The sequence below is a fragment of the Schistocerca serialis genome, unplaced genomic scaffold (assembly GCF_023864345.2).
Source record: "Schistocerca serialis cubense isolate TAMUIC-IGC-003099 unplaced genomic scaffold, iqSchSeri2.2 HiC_scaffold_1351, whole genome shotgun sequence".
In the NCBI taxonomy this organism is placed as follows: Eukaryota; Metazoa; Arthropoda; class Insecta; order Orthoptera; family Acrididae; genus Schistocerca; species Schistocerca serialis.
Genome location: NW_026047571.1, coordinates 4,612,636 through 4,631,007, shown reverse-complemented (window position 1 = coordinate 4,631,007; position 18,372 = coordinate 4,612,636).

Below are 18,372 nucleotides of genomic sequence, written 5' to 3'. Positions count from 1 at the left end.
TGCAGTCACCAAGAAAGAGGCACAGAAATTCAAGTTTTAGTTTTTGAAAATTCAGTTTTTGGCTGCTTTTGCTGCCTTGTAGTTGACCTAGGACCTTAAGATTTTGCATTAACCGAACTCTGACAGCCACATTACACGAGAAAAAGCGAGAAGTGGTAATTCGTAGTAAAAACCGCAGAAAACATAACGTTTTCAACATTTGTTTTCGAAATGACGTAACTGAAAATCTTCACATTGGACGCATTACTCTCAGAAACGTTTACATTTATCGTCTGGTAACTAATGCAGCGTGATGACGTTTGCGGTCGCACCACTCTGTACGAAGTAGAAGCTTCTAAGTTGTTGCAGTCACCAAGAAAGAGGCACAGAAATTCAAGTTTTAGTTTTGAAAATTCAGTTTTTGGCTGCTTTTGCTGCCTTGTAGTTGACCTAGGACCTTAAGATTTTGCACGAAACGAACTCTGGCAGCCACATTACACGAGAAAAAGCACGAAGTGGTAATACGTAGTAAAAACCGCAGAAAACATAACGTTTTCAACATTTGTTTTCGTATCGACGTAACTGAAAATCTTCACATTGGACGCATTACTCTCAGAAACGTTTACATTTATCGTCTGGCAACTAATGCACCGTGATGACGTTTGCGGTCGCACCACTCTGTACGAAGTAGAAGCTTCTAAGTTGTTGCAGTCACCAAGAAAGAGGCACAGAAATTCAAGTTTTAGTTTTTGAAAATTCAGTTTTTGGCTGCTTTTGCTGCCTTGTAGTTGACCTAGGACCTTAAGATTTTGCATGAACCGAACTCTGGCAGCCACATTACACGAGAAAAAGCGAGAAGTGATAATTCGTAGTAAAAACCGCACAAAACATAACGTTTTCTACATTGTTTTCGTATCGACGTAACTGAAAATCTTCACATTGGACGCATTACTCTCAGAAACGTTTATATTTATCGTCTGGCAACTAATGCAGCGTGATGACGTTTGCGGTCGCACCACTCTGTACGAAGTAGAAGCTTCTAAGTTGTTGCAGTCACCAAGAAAGAGGCACAGAAATTCAAGTTTTAGTTTTTGAAAATTCAGTTTTTGGCTGCTTTTGCTGTCTTGTAGTTGACCTAGGACCTTAAGATTTTGCATGAACCGAACTCTGGCAGCCACATTACACGAGAGAAAGCGAGAAGTGGTAATTCCTAGTAAAAACCGCAGAAAACATAACGTTTTCAACATTTGTTTTCGAAATGACGTTACTGAAAATCTTCACATTGGACGCATTACTCTCAGAAACGTTTACATTTATCGTCTGGTAACTAATGCAGCGTGATGACGTTTGCGGTCGCACCACTCTGTACGAAGTAGAAGCTTCTAAGTTGTTGCAGTCACCAAGAAAGAGGCACAGAAATTCAAGTTTTAGTTTTGAAAATTCAGTTTTTGGCTGCTTTTGCTGCCTTGTAGTTGACCTAGGACCTTAAGATTTTGCACGAAACGAACTCTGGCAGCCACATTACACGAGAAAAAGCACGAAGTGGTAATACGTAGTAAAAACCGCAGAAAACATAACGTTTTCAACATTTGTTTTCGTATCGACGTAACTGAAAATCTTCACATTGGACGCATTACTCTCAGAAACGTTTACATTTATCGTCTGGCAACTAATGCACCGTGATGACGTTTGCGGTCGCACCACTCTGTACGAAGTAGAAGCTTCTAAGTTGTTGCAGTCACCAAGAAAGAGGCACAGAAATTCAAGTTTTAGTTTTTGAAAATTCAGTTTTTGGCTGCTTTTGCTGCCTTGTAGTTGACCTAGGACCTTAAGATTTTACATGAACCGAACTCTGGCAGCCACATTACACGAGAAAAAGCGAGAAGTGATAATTCGTAGTAAAAACCGCACAAAACATAACGTTTTCTACATTGTTTTCGTATCGACGTAACTGAAAATCTTCACATTGGACGCATTACTCTCAGAAACGTTTATATTTATCGTCTGGCAACTAATGCAGCGTGATGACGTTTGCGGTCGCACCACTCTGTACGAAGTAGAAGCTTCTAAGTTGTTGCAGTCACCAAGAAAGAGGCACAGAAATTCAAGTTTTAGTTTTTGAAAAATCAGTTTTTGGCTGCTTTTGCTGCCTTGTAGTTGACCTAGGACCTTAAGATTTTGCATGAACCGAACTCTGACAGCCACATTACACGAGAAAAAGCGAGAAGTGGTAATTCGTAGTAAAAACCGCAGAAAACATAACGTTTTCAACATTTGTTTTCGAAATGACGTAACTGAAAATCTTCACATTGGACGCATTACTCTCAGAAACGTTTACATTTATCGTCTGGCAACTAATGCAGCGTGATGACGTTTGCGGTCGCACCACTCTGTACGAAGTAGAAGCTTCTAAGTTGTTGCAGTCACCAAGAAAGAGGCACAGAAATTCAAGTTTTAGTTTTTGAAAATTCAGTTTTTGGCTGCTTTTGCTGCCTTGTAGTTGACCTAGGACCTTAAGATTTTGCATGAACCGAACTCTGGCAGCCACATTACACGAGAAAAAGCACGAAGTGGTAATTCGTAGTAAAAACCGCAGAAAACATAACGTTTTCAACATTTGTTTTCGTATCGACGTAACTGAAAATCTTCACATTGGACGCATTACTCTCAGAAACGTTTACATTTATCGTCTGGCAACTAATGCACCGTGATGACGTTTGCGGTCGCACCACTCTGTACGAAGTAGAAGCTTCTAAGTTGTTGCAGTCACCAAGAAAGAGGCACAGAAATTCAAGTTTTAGTTTTTGAAAATTCAGTTTTTGGCTGCTTTTGCTGCCTTGTAGTTGACCTAGGACCTTAAGATTTTGCATGAACCGAACTCTGGCAGCCACATTACACGAGAAAAAGCGAGAAGTGATAATTCGTAGTAAAAACCGCACAAAACATAACGTTTTCTACATTGTTTTCGTATCGACGTAACTGAAAATCTCCACATTGGACGCATTACTCTCAGAAACGTTTACATTTATCGTCTGGCAACTAATGCAGCGTGATGACGTTTGCGGTCGCACCACTCTGTACGAAGTAGAAGCTTCTAAGTTGTTGCAGTCACCAAGAAAGAGGCACAGAAATTCAAGTTTTAGTTTTTGAAAATTCAGTTTTTGGCTGCTTTTGCTGCCTTGTAGTTGACCTAGGACCTTAAGATTTTGCATGAACCGAACTCTGACAGCCACATTACACGAGAAAAAGCGAGAAGTGGTAATTCGTAGTAAAAACCGCAGAAAACATAACGTTTTCAACATATGTTTTCGAAATGACGTAACTGAAAATCTTCACATTGGACGCATTACTCTCAGAAACGTTTACATTTATCGTCTGGCAACTAATGCAGCGTGATGACGTTTGCGGTCGCACCACTCTGTACGAAGTAGAAGCTTCTAAGTTGTTGCAGTCACCAAGAAAGAGGCACAGAAATTCAAGTTTTAGTTTTTGAAAATTCAGTTTTTGGCTGCTTTTGCTGTCTTGTAGTTGACCTAGGACCTTAAGATTTTGCATGAACCGAACTCTGGCAGCCACATTACACGAGAGAAAGCGAGAAGTGGTAATTCCTAGTAAAAACCGCAGAAAACATAACGTTTTCAACATTTGTTTTCGAAATGACGTTACTGAAAATCTTCACATTGGACGCATTACTCTCAGAAACGTTTACATTTATCGTCTGGCAACTAATGCAGCGTGATGACGTTTGCGGTCGCACCACTCTGTACGAAGTAGAAGCTTCTAAGTTGTTGCAGTCACCAAGAAAGAGGCACAGAAATTCAAGTTTTAGTTTTGAAAATTCAGTTTTTGGCTGCTTTTGCTGCCTTGTAGTTGACCTAGGACCTTAAGATTTTGCACGAAACGAACTCTGGCAGCCACATTACACGAGAAAAAGCACGAAGTGGTAATACGTAGTAAAAACCGCAGAAAACATAACGTTTTCAACATTTGTTTTCGTATCGACGTAACTGAAAATCTTCACATTGGACGCATTACTCTCAGAAACGTTTACATTTATCGTCTGGCAACTAATGCACCGTGATGACGTTTGCGGTCGCACCACTCTGTACGAAGTAGAAGCTTCTAAGTTGTTGCAGTCACCAAGAAAGAGGCACAGAAATTCAAGTTTTAGTTTTTGAAAATTCAGTTTTTGGCTGCTTTTGCTGCCTTGTAGTTGACCTAGGACCTTAAGATTTTGCATGAACCGAACTCTGGCAGCCACATTACACGAGAAAAAGCGAGAAGTGATAATTCGTAGTAAAAACCGCACAAAACATAACGTTTTCTACATTGTTTTCGTATCGACGTAACTGAAAATCTTCACATTGGACGCATTACTCTCAGAAACGTTTATATTTATCGTCTGGCAACTAATGCAGCGTGATGACGTTTGCGGTCGCACCACTCTGTACGAAGTAGAAGCTTCTAAGTTGTTGCAGTCACCAAGAAAGAGGCACAGAAATTCAAGTTTTAGTTTTTGAAAATTCAGTTTTTGGCTGCTTTTGCTGCCTTGTAGTTGACCTAGGACCTTAAGATTTTGCATGAACCGAACTCTGACAGCCACATTACACGAGAAAAAGCGAGAAGTGGTAATTCGTAGTAAAAACCGCAGAAAACATAACGTTTTCAACATTTGTTTTCGAAATGACGTAACTGAAAATCTTCACATTGGACGCATTACTCTCAGAAACGTTTACATTTATCGTCTGGCAACTAATGCAGCGTGATGACGTTTGCGGTCGCACCACTCTGTACGAAGTAGAAGCTTCTAAGTTGTTGCAGTCACCAAGAAAGAGGCACAGAAATTCAAGTTTTAGTTTTTGAAAATTCAGTTTTTGGCTGCTTTTGCTGTCTTGTAGTTGACCTAGGACCTTAAGATTTTGCATGAACCGAACTCTGGCAGCCACATTACACGAGAAAAAGCGAGAAGTGGTAATTCATAGTAAAAACCGCAGAAAACATAACGTTTTCAACATTTGTTTTCGAAATGACGTTACTGAAAATCTTCACATTGGACGCATTACTCTCAGAAACGTTTACATTTATCGTCTGGCAACTAATGCAGCGTGATGACGTTTGCGGTCGCACCACTCTGTACGAAGTAGAAGCTTCTAAGTTGTTGCAGTCACCAAGAAAGAGGCACAGAAATTCAAGTTTTAGTTTTGAAAATTCAGTTTTTGGCTGCTTTTGCTGCCTTGTAGTTGACCTAGGACCTTAAGATTTTGCACGAAACGAACTCTGGCAGCCACATTACACGAGAAAAAGCACGAAGTGGTAATACGTAGTAAAAACCGCAGAAAACATAACGTTTTCTACATTGTTTTCGTATCGACGTAACTGAAAATCTTCACATTGGACGCATTACTCTCAGAAACGTTTACATTTATCGTCTGGCAACTAATGCAGCGTGATGACGTTTGCGGTCGCACCACTCTGTAGGAAGTAGAAGCTTCTAAGTTGTTGCAGTCACCAAGAAAGAGGCACAGAAATTCAAGTTTTAGTTTTTGAAAATTCAGTTTTTGGCTGCTTTTGCTGCCTTGTAGTTGACCTAGGACCTTAAAATTTTGCATGAACCGAACTCTGGCAACCACATTACACGAGAAAAAGCGAGAAGTGGTAATTCGTAGTAAAAACCGCAGAAAACATAAAGTTTTCAACATTTGTTTTCGAAATGACGTAACTGAAAATCTTCACATTGGACGCATTACTCTCAGAAACGTTTACATTTATCGTCTGGCAACTAATGCAGCGTGATGACGTTTGCGGTCGCACCACTCTGTACGAAGTAGAAGCTTCTAAGTTGTTGCAGTCACCAAGAAAGAGGCACAGAAATTCAAGTTTTAGTTTTTGAAAATTCAGTTTTTGGCTGCTTTTGCTGCTTTGTAGTTGACCTAGGACCTTAAGATTTTGCTTGAACCGAACTCTGGCAGCCACATTACACGAGAAAAAGCGAGAAGTGGTAATTCGTAGTAAAAACCCCAGAAAACATAACGTTTTCTACATTGTTTTCGTATCGACCTAACTGAAAATCTTCACATTGGACGCATTACTCTCAGAAACGTTTATATTTATCGTCTGGCAACTAATGCAGCGTGATGACGTTTGCGGTCGCACCACTCTGTACGAAGTAGAAGCTTCTAAGTTGTTGCAGTCACCAAGAAAGAGGCACAGAAATTCAAGATTTAGGTTTTGAAAATTCGGTTTTTGGCTGCTTTTGTTGCCTTGTAGTTGACCTAGGACCTTAAGATTTTGCATGAACCGAACTCTGGCAGCCACATTACACGAGAAAAAGCGAGAAGTGGTAATTCGTAGTAAAAACCGCAGAAAACATAACGTTTTCAACATTTGTTTTCGAAATGATGTAACTGAAAATCTTCACATTGGACGCATTACTCTCAGAAACGTTTACATTTATCGTCTGGCAACTAATGCAGCGTGATGACGTTTGCGGTCGCACCACTCTGTACGAGGTAGAAGCTTCTAAGTTGTTGCAGTCACCAAGAAAGAGGCACAGAAATTCAAGTTTTAGTTTTTGAAAATTCAGTTTTTGGCTGCTTTTGCTGCCTTGTAGTTGACCTAGGACCTTAAGATTTTGCATGAACCGAACTCTGGCAGCCACATTACACGAGAAAAAGCGAGAAGTGGTAATTCGTAGTAAAAACCGCAGAAAACATAACGTTTTCTACATTGTTCTCGTATCGACGTAACTGGAAATCTTCACATTGGACGCATTACTCTCAGAAATGTTTATATTTATCGTCTGGCAACTAATGCAGCGTGATGACGTTTGCGGTCGCACCACTCTGTACGAAGTAGAAGCTTCTAAGTTGTTGCAGTCACCAAGAAAGAGGCACAGAAATTCAAGTTTTAGTTTTTGAAAATTCAGTTTTTGGCTGCTTTTGCTGCCTTGTAGTTGACCTAGGACCTTAAGATTTTGCATGAACCGAACTCTGGCAGCCACATTACACGAGAAAAAGCGAGAAGTGGTAATTCGTAGTGAAAACCGCAGAAAACATAACGTTTTCTACATTGTTTTTGAAATGACGTAACTGAAAATCTTCACATTGGACGCATTACTCTCAGAAACGTTTACATTTATCGTCTGGCAACTAATGCAGCGTGATGACGTTTGCGGTCGCACCACTCTGTACGAAGTAGAAGCTTCTAAGTTGTTGCAGTCACCAAGAAAGAGGCACAGAAATTCAAGTTTTAGTTTTTGAAAATTCAGTTTTTGGCTGCTTTTGCTGCCTTGTAGTTGACCTAGGACCTTAAGATTTTGCATGAACCGAACTCTGGCAGCCACATTACACGAGAAAAAGCGAGAAGTGGTAATTCGTAGTAAAAACCGCAGAAAACATAATGTTTTCTACATTGTTCTCGTATCGACGTAACTGGAAATCTTCACATTGGACGCATTACTCTCAGAAACGTTTATATTTATCGTCTGGCAACTAATGCAGCGTGATGACGTTTGCGGTCGCACCACTCTGTACGAAGTAGAAGCTTCTAAGTTGTTGCAGTCACCAAGAAAGAGGCACAGAAATTCAAGTTTTAGTTTTTGAAAATTCAGTTTTTGGCTGCTTTTGCTGCCTTGTAGTTGACCTAGGACCTTAAGATTTTGCATGAACCGAACTCTGGCAGCCACATTACACGAGAAAAAGCGAGAAGTGGTAATTCGTAGTAAAAACCGCACAAAACATAACGTTTTCTACATTGTTTTCGAAATGACGTAACTGAAAATCTTCACATTGGACGCATTACTCTCAGAAACGTTTACATTTATCGTCTGGCAACTAATGCAGCGTGATGACGTTTGCGGTCGCACCACTCTGTACGAAGTAGAAGCTTCTAAGTTGTTGCAGTCACCAAGAAAGAGGCACAGAAATTCAAGTTTTAGTTTTTGAAAATTCAGTTTTTGGCTGCTTTTGCTGTCTTGTAGTTGACCTAGGACCTTAAGATTTTGCATGAACCGAACTCTGGCAGCCACATTACACGAGAAAAAGCGAGAAGTGGTAATTCCTAGTAAAAACCGCAGAAAACATAACGTTTTCAACATTTGTTTTCGAAATGACGTTACTGAAAATCTTCACATTGGACGCATTACTCTCAGAAACGTTTACATTTATCGTCTGGCAACTAATGCAGCGTGATGACGTTTGCGGTCGCACCACTCTGTACGAAGTAGAAGCTTCTAAGTTGTTGCAGTCACCAAGAAAGAGGCACAGAAATTCAAGTTTTAGTTTTGAAAATTCAGTTTTTGGCTGCTTTTGCTGCCTTGTAGTTGACCTAGGACCTTAAGATTTTGCACGAAACGAACTCTGGCAGCCACATTACACGAGAAAAAGCACGAAGTGGTAATTCGTAGTAAAAACCGCAGAAAACATAACGTTTTCAACATTTGTTTTCGTATCGACGTAACTGAAAATCTTCACATTGGACGCATTACTCTCAGAAACGTTTACATTTATCGTCTGGCAACTAATGCACCGTGATGACGTTTGCGGTCGCACCACTCTGTACGAAGTAGAAGCTTCTAAGTTGTTGCAGTCACCAAGAAAGAGGCACAGAAATTCAAGTTTTAGTTTTTGAAAATTCAGTTTTTGGCTGCTTTTGCTGCCTTGTAGTTGACCTAGGACCTTAAGATTTTGCATGAACCGAACTCTGGCAGCCACATTACACGAGAAAAAGCGAGAAGTGATAATTCGTAGTAAAAACCGCACAAAACATAACGTTTTCTACATTGTTTTCGTATCGACGTAACTGAAAATCTTCACATTGGACGCATTACTCTCAGAAACGTTTACATTTATCGTCTGGCAACTAATGCAGCGTGATGACGTTTGCGGTCGCACCACTCTGTACGAAGTAGAAGCTTCTAAGTTGTTGCAGTCACCAAGAAAGAGGCACAGAAATTCAAGTTTTAGTTTTTGAAAATTCAGTTTTTGGCTGCTTTTGCTGCCTTGTAGTTGACCTAGGACCTTAAGATTTTGCATGAACCGAACTCTGGCAACCACATTACACGAGAAAAAGCGAGAAGTGGTAATTTGTAGTAAAAACCGCAGAAAACATAAAGTTTTCAACATTTGTTTTCGAAATGACGTAACTGAAAATCTTCACATTGGACGCATTACTCTCAGAAACGTTTACATTTATCGTCTGGCAACTAATGCAGCGTGATGACGTTTGCGGTCGCACCACTCTGTACGAAGTAGAAGCTTCTAAGTTGTTGCAGTCACCAAGAAAGAGGCACAGAAATTCAAGTTTTAGTTTTTGAAAATTCAGTTTTTGGCTGCTTTTGCTGCTTTGTAGTTGACCTAGGACCTTAAGATTTTGCTTGAACCGAACTCTGGCAGCCACATTACACGAGAAAAAGCGAGAAGTGGTAATTCGTAGTAAAAACCCCAGAAAACATAACGTTTTCTACATTGTTTTCGTATCGACCTAACTGAAAATCTTCACATTGGACGCATTACTCTCAGAAACGTTTATATTTATCGTCTGGCAACTAATGCAGCGTGATGACGTTTGCGGTCGCACCACTCTGTACGAAGTAGAAGCTTCTAAGTTGTTGCAGTCACCAAGAAAGAGGCACAGAAATTCAAGATTTAGTTTTTGAAAATTCGGTTTTTGGCTGCTTTTGCTGCCTTGTAGTTGACCTAGGACCTTAAGATTTTGCATGAACCGAACTCTGGCAGCCACATTACACGAGAATAAGCGAGAAGTGGTAATTCGTAGTAAAAACCGCAGAAAACATAACGTTTTCAACATTTGTTTTCGAAATGATGTAACTGAAAATCTTCACATTGGACGCATTACTCTCAGAAACGTTTACATTTATCGTCTGGCAACTAATGCAGCGTGATGACGTTTGCGATCGCACCACTCTGTACGAAGTAGAAGCTTCTAAGTTGTTGCATTCACCAAGAAAGAGGCACAGAAATTCAAGTTTTAGTTTTTGAAAATTCAGTTTTTGGCTGCTTTTGCTGCCTTGTAGTTGACCTAGGACCTTAAGATTTTGCATGAACCGAACTCTGGCAGCCACATTACACGAGAAAAAGCGAGAAGTGGTAATTCGTAGTAAAAACCGCAGAAAACATAACGTTTTCTACATTGTTCTCGTATCGACGTAACTGGAAATCTTCACATTGGACGCATTACTCTCAGAAACGTTTATATTTATCGTCTGGCAACTAATGCAGCGTGATGACGTTTGCGGTCGCACCACTCTGTACGAAGTAGAAGCTTCTAAGTTGTTGCAGTCACCAAGAAAGAGGCACAGAAATTCAAGTTTTAGTTTTTGAAAATTCAGTTTTTGGCTGATTTTGCTGCCTTGTAGTTGACCTAGGACCTTAAGATTTTGCATGAACCGAACTCTGGCAGCCACATTACACGAGAAAAAGCGAGAAGTGGTAATTCGTTGTAAAAACCGCAGAAAACATAACGTTTTCTACATTGTTTTCGAAATGACGTAACTGAAAATCTTCACATTGGACGCATTACTCTCAGAAACGTTTACATTTATCGTCTGGCAACTAATGCAGCGTGATGAAGTTTGCGGTCGCACCACTCTGTACGAAGTAGAAGCTTCTAAGTTGTTGCAGTCACCAAGAAAGAGGCACAGAAATTCAAGTTTTAGTTTTTGAAAATTCAGTTTTTGGCTGCTTTTGCTGCCTTGTAGTTGACCTAGGACCTTAAGATTTTGCATGAACCGAACTCTGGCAGCCACATTACACGAGAAAAAGCGAGAAGTGGTAATTCGTAGTAAAAACCGCAGAAAACATAACGTTTTCAACATTTGTTTCGAAATGACGTAACTGAAAATCTTCACATTGGACGCATTACTCTCAGAAACGTTTACATTTATCGTCTGGCAACTAATGCAGCGTGATGACGTTTGCGGTCGCACCACTCTGTACGAAGTAGAAGCTTCTAATTTGTTGCAGTCACCAAGAAAGAGGCACAGAAATTCAAGTTTTAGTTTTGGAAATTCAGTATTTGGCTGCTTTTGCTGCCTTGTAGTTGACCTAGGACCTTAAGATTTTGCACGAAACGAACTCTGGCAGCCACATTACACGAGAAAAAGCACGAAGTGGTAATTCGTAGTAAAAACCGCAGAAAACATAACGTTTTCAACATTTGTTTTCGTATCGACGTAACTGAAAATCTTCACATTGGACGCATTACTCTCAGAAACGTTTACATTTATCGTCTGGCAACTAATGCACCGTGATGACGTTTGCGGTCGCACCACTCTGTACGAAGTAGAAGCTTCTAAGTTGTTGCAGTCACCAAGAAAGAGGCACAGAAATTCAAGTTTTAGTTTTTGAAAATTCAGTTTTTGGCTGCTTTTGCTGCCTTGTAGTTGACCTAGGACCTTAAGATTTTGCATGAACCGAACTCTGGCAGCCACATTACACGAGAAAAAGCGAGAAGTGATAATTCGTAGTAAAAACCGCACAAAACATAACGTTTTCTACATTGTTTTCGTATCGACGTAACTGAAAATCTTCACATTGGACGCATTACTCTCAGAAACGTTTACATTTATCGTCTGGCAACTAATGCAGCGTGATGACGTTTGCGGTCGCACCACTCTGTACGAAGTAGAAGCTTCTAAGTTGTTGCAGTCACCAAGAAAGAGGCACAGAAATTCAAGTTTTAGTTTTTGAAAATTCAGTTTTTGGCTGATTTTGCTGCCTTGTAGTTGACCTAGGACCTTAAGATTTTGCATGAACCGAACTCTGGCAGCCACATTACACGAGAAAAAGCGAGAGGTGGTAATTCGTAGTAAAAACCGCAGAAAACATAACGTTTTCATCATTTGTTTTCGAAATGACGTAACTGAAAATCGTCACATTCGACGCATTACTCTCAGAAACGTTTACATTTGTCGTCTGGCAACTAATGCAGCGTGATGACGTTTTCGGTCGCACCACTCTGTTCGAAGTAGAAGCTTCTAAGTTGTTGCAGTCACCAAGAAAGAGGCACAGAAATTCAAGTTTTAGTTTTTGAAAATTCAGTTTTTGGCTGCTTTTGCTGCCTTGTATTTGACCTAGGACCTTAAGATTTTGCATGAACCGAACTCTGGCAGCCACATTACACGAGAAAAAGCGAGAAGTGGTAATTCGTGGTAATAACCGCAGAAAACATAAAGTTTTCAACATTTGTTTTCGAAATGACGTAACTGAAAATCTTCACATTGGACGCATTACTCTCAGAAACGTTTACATTTATCGTCTGGCAACTAATGCAGCGTGATGACGTTTGCGGTCGCACCACTCTGTACGAAGTAGAAGCTTCTAAGTTGTTGCAGTCACCAAGAAAGAGGCACAGAAATTCAAGTTTTAGTTTTTGAAAATTCTGTTTTTGGCTGCTTTTGCTGCCTTGTAGTTGACCTAGGACCTTAAGATTTTGCATGAACCGTACTCTGGCAGCCACATTACACGAGAAAAAGCGAGAAGTGGTAATTCGTAGTAAAAACCGCAGAAAATATAACGTTTTCTATATTGTTTTCGAAATGACGTAACTGAAAATCTTCCCATTGGACGCATTACTCTCAGAAACGTTTACATTTATTGTCTGGCATCTAATGCCGCGTGCTGAGGTTTGCGGTCGCACCACTCTGTACGAAGTAGAAGCTTCTAAGTTGTTGCAGTCACCAAGAAAGAGGCACAGAAATTCAAGTTTTAGTTTTTGAAAATTCAGTTTTTGGCTGCTTTTGCTGCCTTGTAATTGACCTAGGACCTTAAGATTTTGCATGAACCGAACTCTGGCAGCCACATTACACGAGAAAAAGCGAGAAGTGGTAATTCGTGGTAAAAACCGCAGAAAACAAAACGTTTTCAACATTTGTTTTCGAAATGACGTAACTGAAAATCTTCACATTGGACGCATTACTCTCAGAAACGTTTACATTTATCGTCTGGAAACTAATGCAGCGTGATGACGTTTGCGGTCGCACCACTCTGTACGAAGTAGAAGCTTCTAAGTTGTTGCAGTCACCAAGAAAGAGGCACAGAAATTCAAGTTTTAGTTTTTGAAAATTCAGTTTTTGGCTGCTTTTGCTGCCTTGTAGTTTACCTAGGACCTTAAGATTTTGCATGAACCGAACTCTGGCAGCCACATTACACGAGAAAAAGCGAGAAGTGGTAATTCGTAGTAAAAACCGCAGAAAACATAACGTTTTCAACATTTGTTTTCGAAATGACGTAACAGAAAATCTTCACATTGGACGCATTACTCTCAGAAACGTTTACATTTATCGTCTGGCAACTAATGTAGCGTGATGACGTTTGCGGTCGCACCACTCTGTACGAAGTAGAAGCTTCTAAGTTGTTGCAGTCACCAAGAAAGAGGCACAGAAATTCAAAATTTATTTTTTGAAAATTCAGTTTTTGGCTGCTTTTGCTGCCTTGTAGTTGACCTAGGACCTTAAGATTTTGCATGAACCGTACTCTGGCAGCCACATTACACGAGAAAAAGCGAGAAGTGGTAATTCGTAGTAAAAACCGCAGAAAACATAACGTTTTCTATATTGTTTTCGAAATGACGTAACTGAAAATCTTCCCATTGGACGCATTACTCTCAGAAACGTTTACATTTATTGTCTGGCATCTAATGCCGCGTGCTGAGGTTTGCGGTCGCACCACTCTGTACGAAGTAGAAGCTTCTAAGTTGTTGCAGTCACCAAGAAAGAGGCACAGAAATTCAAGTTTTAGTTTTTGAAAATTCAGTTTTTGGCTGCTTTTGCTGCCTTGTAGTTGACCTAGGACCTTAAGATTTTGCATGAACCGAATTCTGGCAGCCACATTACACGAGAAAAAGCGAGAAGTGGTAATTCGTAGTAAAAACCGCAGAAAACATAACGTTTTCAACATTTGTTTTCCAAATGACGTAACTGAAAATCTTCACATTGGACGCATTACTCTCAGAAACGTTTACATTTATCGTCTGGCAACTAATGCAGCGTGATGACGTTTGCGGTCGCACCACTCAGTACGAAGTAGAAGCTTCTAAGTTGTTGCAGTCACCAAGAAAGAGGCACAGAAATTCAAGTTTTAGTTTTTAAAAATTCAGTTTTTGGCTGCTTTTGCTGCCTTGTAGTTGACCTAGGACCTTAAGATTTTGCATGAACCGAACTCTCGCAGCCACATTACACGAGAAAAAGCGAGAAGTGGTAATTCGTAGTAAAAACCGCAGAAAACATAACGTTTTCAACATTTGTTTTCGAAATGACGTAACTGAAAATCTTCACATTGGACGCATTACTCTCAGAAACGTTTACATTTATCGTCTGGCAACTAACGCAGCGTGGTGACGTTTGCGGTCGCACCACTCTGTAAGAAGTAGAAGCTTCTAAGTTGTTGCAGTCACCAAGAAAGAGGCACAGAAATTCAAGTTTTAGTTTTTGAAAATTCAGTTTTTGGCTGCTTTTGCTGAATTGTAGTTGACCTAGGACCTTAAGATTTTGCATGAACCGAACTCTGGCAGCCACATTACAGAAAGAAACAGCGAGAAGTGGTAATTCGTAGTAAAAACCGCAGAAAACATAACGTTTTCAACATTTGTTTTCGTATCGACGTAACTGAAAATCTTCACATTGGACGCATTACTCTCAGAAACGTTTACATTTATCGTCTGGCAACTAATGCGGCGTGATGACGTTTGCGGTCGCACCACTCTGTACGAAGTAGAAGCTTCTAAGTTGTTGCAGTCACCAAGAAAGAGGCACAGAAATTCAAGTTTTAGTTTTTGAAAATTCAGTTTTTGGCTGCTTTTGCTGCCTTGTAGTTGACCTAGGACCTTAAGATTTTGCATGAACCGAACTCTTGCAGCCACATTACACGAGAAAAAGCGAGAAGTGGTAATTCGTAGTAGAAACCGCAGAAACCATAACGTTTTCAACATTTGTTTTCGAAATGACGTAACTGAAAATCTTCTCATTGGACGCATTACTCTCAGAAACGTTTACATTTATCGTCTGGCAACTAATGCAGCGTGATGACGTTTGCGATCGCACCACTCTGTACGAAGTAGAAGCTTCTAAGTTGTTGCAGTCACCAAGAAAGAGGCACAGAAATTCAAGTTTTAGTTTTTAAAAATTCAGTTTTTGGCTGCTTTTGCTGCCTTGTAGTTGACCTAGGACCTTAAGATTTTGCATGAACCGTACTCTGGCAGCCACATTACACGAGAAAAAGCGAGAAGTGGTAATTCGTAGTAAAAACCGCAGAAAATATAACGTTTTCTATATTGTTTTCGAAATGACGTAACTGAAAATCTTCCCATTGGACGCATTACTCTCAGAAACGTTTACATTTATTGTCTGGCATCTAATGCCGCGTGCTGAGGTTTGCGGTCGCACCACTCTGTACGAAGTAGAAGCTTCTAAGTTGTTGCAGTCACCAAGAAAGAGGCACAGAAATTCAAGTTTTAGTTTTTGAAAATTCAGTTTTTGGCTGCTTTTGCTGCCTTGTAGTTGACCTAGGACCTTAAGATTTTGCATGAACCGAATTCTGGCAGCCACATTACACGACAAAAAGCGAGAAGTGGTAATTCGTAGTAAAAACCGCAGAAAACATAACGTTTTCAACATTTGTTTTCCAAATGACGTAACTGAAAATCTTCACATTGGACGCATTACTCTCAGAAACGTTTACATTTATCGTCTGGCAACTAATGCAGCGTGATGACGTTTGCGGTCGCACCGCTCAGTACGAAGTAGAAGCTTCTAAGTTGTTGCAGTCACCAAGAAAGAGGCACAGAAATTCAAGTTTTAGTTTTTGAAAATTCAGTTTTTGGCTGCTTTTGCTGCCTTGTAATTGACCTAGGACCTTAAGATTTTGCATGAACCGAACTCTGGCAGCCACATTACACGAGAAAAAGCGAGAAGTGGTAATTCGTGGTAAAAACCGCAGAAAACATAACGTTTTCAACATTTGTTTTCGAAATGACGTAACTGAAAATCTTCACATTGGACGCATTACTCTCAGAAACGTTTACATTTATCGTCTGGCAACTAATGCAGCGTGATGACGTTTGCGGTCGCACCACTCTGTACGAAGTAGAAGCTTCTAAGTTGTTGCAGTCACCAAGAAAGAGCCACAGAAATTCAAGTTTTAGTTTTTGAAAATTCAGTTTTTGGCTGCTTTTGCTGCCTTGTAGTTGACCTAGGACCTTAAGATTTTGCATGAACCGAACTCTGGCAGCCACATTACACGAGAAAAAGCGAGAAGTGGTAATTCGTATTAAAAACCGCAGAAAACATAACGTTTTCAACATTTGTTTTCGAAATGACGTAACTGAAAATCTTCACATTGGACGCATTACTCTCAGAAACGTTTACATTTATCGTCTGGCAACTAATGCAGCGTGATGACGTTTGCGGTCGCACCACTCTGTACGAAGTAGAAGCTTCTAAGTTGTTGCAGTCACCAAGAAAGAGGCACAGAAATTCAAGTTTTATTTTTTGAAAATTCAGTTTTTGGCTGCTTTTGCTGCCTTGTAGTTGACCTAGGACCTTAAGATTTTGCATGAACCGTACTCTGGCAGCCACATTACACGAGAAAAAGCGAGAAGTGGTAATTCGTAGTAAAAACCGCAGAAAACATAACGTTTTCTATATTGTTTTCGGAATGACGTAACTGAAAATCTTCCCATTGGACGCATTACTCTCAGAAACGTTTACATTTATTGTCTGGCATCTAATGCCGCGTGCTGAGGTTTGCGGTCGCACCACTCTGTACGAAGTAGAAGCTTCTAAGTTGTTGCAGTCACCAAGAAAGAGGCACAGAAATTCAAGTTTTAGTTTTTGAAAATTCAGTTTTTGGCTGCTTTTGCTGCCTTGTAGTTGACCTAGGACCTTAAGATTTTGCATGAACCGAATTCTGGCAGCCACATTACACGAGAAAAAGCGAGAAGTGGTAATTCGTAGTAAAAACCGCAGAAAACATAACGTTTTCAACATTTGTTTTCCAAATGACGTAACTGAAAATCTTCACATTGGACGCATTACTCTCAGAAACGTTTACATTTATCGTCTGGCAACTAATGCAGCGTGATGACGTTTGCGGTCGCACCACTCAGTACGAAGTAGAAGCTTCTAAGTTGTTGCAGTCACCAAGAAAGAGGCACAGAAATTCAAGTTTTAGTTTTTAAAAATTCAGTTTTTGGCTGCTTTTGCTGCCTTGTAGTTGACCTAGGACCTTAAGATTTTGCATGAACCGAACTCTCGCAGCCACATTACACGAGAAAAAGCGAGAAGTGGTAATTCGTAGTAAAAACCGCAGAAAACATAACGTTTTCAACATTTGTTTTCGAAATGACGTAACTGAAAATCTTCACATTGGACGCATTACTCTCAGAAACGTTTACATTTATCGTCTGGCAACTAACGCAGCGTGATGACGTTTGCGGTCGCACCACTCTGTAAGAAGTAGAAGCTTCTAAGTTGTTGCAGTCACCAAGAAAGAGGCACAGAAATTCAAGTTTTAGTTTTCGAATATTCAGTTTTTGGCTGCTTTTGCTGCCTTGTAGTTGACCTAGGACCTTAAGATTTTGCATGAACCGAACTCTGGCAGCCACATTAAACGAGAAAAAGCGAGAAGTGGTAATTCGTAGTAAAAACCGCAGAAAACATAACGTTTTCAACATTTGTTTTCGAAATGACGTAACTGAAAATCTTCACATTGGACGCATTACTCTCAGAAACCTTTCACATTTATCGTCTGGCAACTAATGCGGCGTGATGACGTTTGCGGTCGCACCACTCTGTACGAAGTAGAAGCTTCTAAGTTGTTGCAGTCACCAAGAAAGAGGCACAGAAATTCAAGTTTTAGTTTTGGAAAATTCAGTTTTTGGCTGCTTTTGCTGCCTTTTAGTTGACCTAGGACCTTAAGATTTTGCATGAACCGAACTCTGGCAGCCACATTACACGAGAAAAAGCGAGAAGTGGTAATTCGTAGTAAAAACCGCAGAAAACATAACGTTTTCTACATTGTTTTCGTATCGACGTAACTGAAAATCTTCACATTGGACGCATTACTCTCAGAAACGTTTACATTTATCGTCTGGAAAATAATGCAGCGTGATGACGTTTGCGGTCGCACCACTCTGTACGAAGTAGAAGCTTCTAAGTTGTTGCAGTCACCAAGAAAGAGGCACAGAAATTCAAATTTTAGTTTTTGAAAATTCAGTTTTTGGCTGCTTTTGCTGCCTTGTAGTTGACCTAGGACCTTAAGATTTTGCATGAACCGAACTCCGGCAGCCACATTACACGAGAAAAAGCGAGAAGTGGTAATTCGTAGTAAAAACCGCAGAAAACATAACGTTTTCTACATTGTTTTCGTATCGACGTAA